General features: G+C 36.0%; 1 pseudogene; it reads right to left on the reverse strand.

The window, feature by feature from the left end:
* Positions 1–1,993: 1,993 nt before the first annotated feature.
* On the reverse strand, positions 1,994–5,303 carry LOC110654390 (U-box domain-containing protein 15-like; annotated as a pseudogene).
* Positions 5,304–5,558: the final 255 nt, after the last annotated feature.

Genomic DNA, 5,558 nt, shown 5'->3' on the forward strand with positions numbered 1-5,558 from the left:
ACCTTTGATTTTTCCGCCATGATAGGTCCTTCATTATTATTTTGGATGGGATTTGACCTAGTGGGCATTTGATGCCAATACTTTATTTCATTTTATTAATTAATAGTTTAATCAGCCACTTAAATATTAAAAAAAAATATGGTATATTCGAAGCTCAATCCATATTGAAAAAAAATATATTATAATTTATTTTTGAATAAATTTATATTTTTTATTAATATTAACTTATTGAATCATCTAATAGATTTATATTCAAGTTTTTATTTTTTAATTTTTTATTTAAAAATAAATAAATAAATAAATGCAGGCTCCTATAAAAATGAACTTGGTAATTAAGCATCCAGCATAGGTCCTTGTGGACAACAATTCTATTCTCTTGGGTCCTCACTATAGTCTTAACCTGATATATAACAGGAGGAAAAGCTTAAGCTCTCTTCAAGGGAAAAGAGAGAGAGGTATGTAAGGAGAAATCTTACAACTGGTACAAATTGAGCCAAGCTATCCAATCTGAAATGGAAAATTTGACTGTATCGATGCTTTTCCACAGTTGCGTGCATGGATGTTTGCATGGAGATCGAAGCTCGCAAGTGCTTGGATATTTTCTTCCTATATATGCATGTCAATGAAACACATGCATTTTTTGGAGCTGTGAAACTCGTGTTGCATAGAGTTTCTCCGACAAAAAGGGACCAATATCAATATTTTTTTTTTAAATTGGAAAAGATGATATTCGCTTTAGTAATTGACTGCTAAGGAGTATCAACCAACCAATGAGTTCAGTGTTGCATATCATCATGATGAAATGACTGATGTAGAGATTTCCTTGGGAAAAAAACTAAATTTGATTTAAACACGTTTAAAATTTACCCTGCAAACCCGATAGCAGTGGTCACTGTTCATTTCTTCATCAGAAGAGGTAAAGAGAATCCGGCATAGCAACTTCGCAGAAAGATCCGTTCTCCTTGCAGCCAAAATGGTGGTGTATGATCGTAGTGGCATTATTTATGGTCATATGGAGACAATTGAGAAAACTTTGTGCATTGGAGCTGCTTAGTATGAAAAGGTTGCAATCATTCAAATCAGTGAGAGAAAAGGAGGTTTCAAATTTCTTAATTCCAAAGCAGGGATTCCATTAAACCTTTCTCATAAGCTCTTTGCTCGCTTTAACAAATTCCATCATTGGTAATAAATGCAAAAACCAAGATGCATTATTAGGACTTCTTGAAGACATCATTGTGGCAACATCAGGTTTCAGTGTTCCCGATTTATTTTCTTCCTCTAAACTGCCTCATGAGATACTTGAGAAAATTAATGTGGGCGATAGGAGGAGGAGAAAATATCTGGACTGAAGCTGACAAGTTCTATGCCCAGAAAGATTTCTTAATAGTTCAATTGATTACCAGCCCTAGCTGCGGATTGACCACATTTGGTGCAGGAAAGGGAATATGCCCTGGCGTTACGTTGGGTTTAACTCGCCTTGAGCTTTTCCTTGCAACTTGCTATATCACTTTGACTGAACAAAAGCCAGAAGATATCGACATGACTGAAGCTTTTGGTGGTGTGAATAAAAGAAAAACAGACCTTAACTTGATTCCCATTCCCTTCACTCCTTTGCAGGTACAATAAAAAGTTGCATGAAATACCAATGAGCTTTAGTTCAATGTCAGTCTGTCAGATTATATATAAAAAAAAAATTGCGTGAGATTGCCTCGTCGCATTTTTGAGTTCCAATGTCACTGGGAATGTAGAATTGGAGTAAAATGGGATGATCTATTCCATCTTTTTTTCACCTTCAATTTGTGAGATTTAGAAGAAATAATCCATTTTGTTGTCTTTCCCAGCTTGTTTAAGCACTTAAACATGTTCCAAATTTTAGCTTGTGATTTGTACTTTCGCCTCGATTTAACTTTCATGTTATGAACATATAATAGACAATGGGATCAAGTCACAAAGAGGTTATGCTTATAATAACAGAATGGTGTGCTAAAAAACATGGGAAGTATGGATCGATTGATTAGAGCAAATAATACCCACATGCGTGGCGACTCTGCAGCAAAAGAGAAAGCATAGAATCAATGGCTAAAGAATATAATGTGAAAAATACAACAACAGACAGCATCTGAACCACAACTAAATGTTAGATAAGCAATCAATGGACATCATTTTTGTAACTTCATTTTAAAGTGTCCAGAGAGATTAGAGGTAGAAGATTGAATTTATATCTCAAATTTGTTCAGTCTTGCTCATAAGTTGCAAAAGTGCATTTGCCTTTCTCTGGGCTCTATTGGTTCCACTGGTTGTGATCTCAGCTAAATGCTCATGTACACCAAACTGAAGTGCAGCAAGTATGAAAGATGAGTTGCTTGACCCCAACTCAAGGACGACTTAAGTTGCGCATTCCTTGTTCTTGGGGGTGCCTCCTTTGATGAATTCTCTGCCCCTTGGGATGTGACACAAGTAGTAAAAGGATGGAGAGGGCCTCATCAATGGCTCTAGCCTTATTTGAGTGGTTGAGAGATAAGTTGAAAAGTGCAGCGGCAGCATCTCTTTTACCTCTCACCGTCCCATTCTGTAACAAGTCCACTAATGGTGGGATGCCATTGGATAGGCCCACGGTTATCTTGTTCTCATCAAGCATTGATAAGCTGAACAAAGCTGCTGCAGAATTCTCTCTAGCCTCTCTACTTCCGTGCTGTAAAACTTCTATGATAGCTGGAACGCCACCTCCTTTCGCTATAAGTCTCTTGTTAGTCTCATCAATTGATAAATTCAACAAAGCTGTCACGGAATGTTTTTGAATTTTAGAATCTGAATGGGACAGAATTTGAACTAATGGCAGTATTCCTCCATTGCTGGCAATCAAGATTCTGTTCTCAGAGTTCTCTTTGGACAGCATACGAATCTTCTTCCCAGCCTTCCTCCGCATTTCCAAATGACTAGAGGATAGGTCCCTAACCAAAGAACAGATTTCCTCACTATGGTCAGAGAAGCTCTCAAAGGATGGACAATTAACTTTCTTGGGGAGGTGAAATTTGTTCTCCTCACACCATTGCAAGATTAGGTTTTTAAGGGCATAATTTGTTGTGACTAACTGGTGAGCCAGAGTTTGTCTCGTCTTTGGACAGGTTCGGTTGGAATTAAACCACTTCTATATGCTTTCCCTTTCATAAGTCTGAAGTAGATAACAAGGGGATGACAATCATAAATTAGTTCCAGGGCAATAACATCATGATCTACTAATGTGTTTAAGACATGTTAATCTCTGATTTAGTAAACATGGCAGATAGATAAATTCGAAGGGAAAGACACTGGTAACATAATCTTCAGCTACTAGGACTTAAAAAGTTCTAAAAGATGGCTCTAAGAAACTGAGGTTTCCCATTTGGAAACTTTCATATTTTTGTTACTTCCAGGCCATTCTGATAAAATTGATTATATTTTTTCAAACTTAGATCAATTAATAAAGGATTTCCATATGGAATATGAGCAATTACCTGTCCAGATGCAATAATAACCGGATCTGTCATTATTTCTAGTGTGATTGGACATAAGAATTCATGGGGAATGACTAAAGATGTGCACTTCTCCAACGATTTAGGCATGACAGGATTATCTAGAAGATCAGTTGCTTCCATTCCTACGATCTGTTTGAATTTGTTCAGAAGATCAATGATTTGCTGGATATTCTCTGCATTGAGGCCTCCTCTTTCTTTAACAAGATTCCTGATGGCTATGGCTTCATTATTCAGGTCTTCAACAGTATGCAAATCTAGCTTTTTTTGCTAGCCTTTCTACTATAGCACTATCAGCATTCTGGCCATCCTTTTTCTGAGAGTACCACCATCATATCCATTTCAAGTTCTATATCCTGAGTATCTGTTCTCCCATTTGCTGGTTTAAGGTGCATCCGCATGAGTTCTGCCTGATCAACAATGTAAATTTATCTCAAAGCATTTTCAAGATACTAACAAAGAAGAAACTTGCAGAGATATGAAATGCACCAGATGACAATTGTCAATAATAGACACTTCTTGTCAAAGACTTTAAAGCAAGATTTCTATCTTTTAAACTGTGACAATTGACAGGAGTCATCAAACTGCTTGAACAATAAGTTCAAGTAGGAGCTCTGCATCCTCAACTCCTTGTAACAGTCATTTTCCTCCAATACCCAACAAAAATGAACCTTCAATAGTATTTTAGAAAACAAGGAAGCATAAGAAAAAGAAAACTTAAGAAATAATAGAAATGAAACGGGTTTTATTGGCCTTTTCCTCTTCTTTTCCCCACTGTATCAGAGATTCAAGCTAAACTTTGAATAAATTAAATTAAAAATGAGCTAGCAAAGCTGATATATCTCCAAATTCAATGACATGGAATATGGAATCCAGATATATGATAGAACAGCACAATTCACCAAGAAATGAAAGTGGAAGCATACCATTGAAGAAAATTCATAAGCTATATAATTTCACAGACGAAAAAAATAAAAAGAAGCCTTCATTGAAATAAAAATTTTTAACTGACATACCTGTTCTTTCATCTCGTCAGAAATACCGAGTTCATCAAAAGGCAAACCTTCCACAGCTTGGCATAGTTTTTCATTGATTGTGCGAAATTTCATCATAAAAGCCTTGCTCTCCACAACCTGAGATAAAAATAAGTCAGAATACAAATTATCCCCAAAAAGGAAGAAAATAGGAAAAGCAAAGTTCAAAACACACTGACCAGGCTAATCTTGCTTCCTTCATTGCAAACTTTTAGCAGCTTTTTGGCCACAAGAAACGCTTTCTTCAAATTAGTCAAACAAGAAACACACCTTTCGGAAATCGGCTCATTACAATCTCGTATCTCCTCTAGAAGTGGCCACAGAAGTTTCATACCCCTAACGAGGCCAGAGCAATCTTTCTTATACGTTCTTTGGCAATCTCCAAGCTGAGCAACAGATTCGATGAGGTTCAATATATCTTGAACAATCTCCGTTTCATCTCGTGGGTTTGATCCTCCTCCCCCGTTCCCTTCCTCCTTCCCGTCCTGATCCATCTGCTGCCCAGAAAACTAGGGCTTCCGGGGTTTTTGATACCTCAAAATCAGATAGTGGATTTGGAATTTTTCTGTTTTTAGAGAAAATAAAGTTAATTGCAATTTGAAAATTAACGAGAGTAAGGGCAGATAAACGTGCATAGATCAACGAAAACCTAACCCTAATGTTCATGATCTGTGACATTGTCTGTTTGTTCGATGGCGTTGAAGCTCTTGGCGGGCTTTCCGGCTTGTGGTTCTTAAATTGGAAAGTGGAAACCATTTTGAATGTTTGTTAATTCCTAACGGACATCATGGGCATATTTCAGCTCAAATCAAAAAACTAAATTGAATATAATTAATCTGATTTAATTAATTTGATTTTAAAATTCAATAGGTTTAGTTTGATTTTATATTATAAAAATTTCAGTTATTTCGATTCAGTTTGATTTTAAAGAAAAAAAATCAGTTAAATCGAACTGAATCGAATAGTAATTTTATATATTTAAATTGAATCAAATAAAATTGAATTCATTTTT

Source organism: Hevea brasiliensis, chromosome 12 (genome assembly GCF_030052815.1).
Source record: "Hevea brasiliensis isolate MT/VB/25A 57/8 chromosome 12, ASM3005281v1, whole genome shotgun sequence".
NCBI lineage: Eukaryota > Viridiplantae > Streptophyta > Magnoliopsida > Malpighiales > Euphorbiaceae > Hevea > Hevea brasiliensis.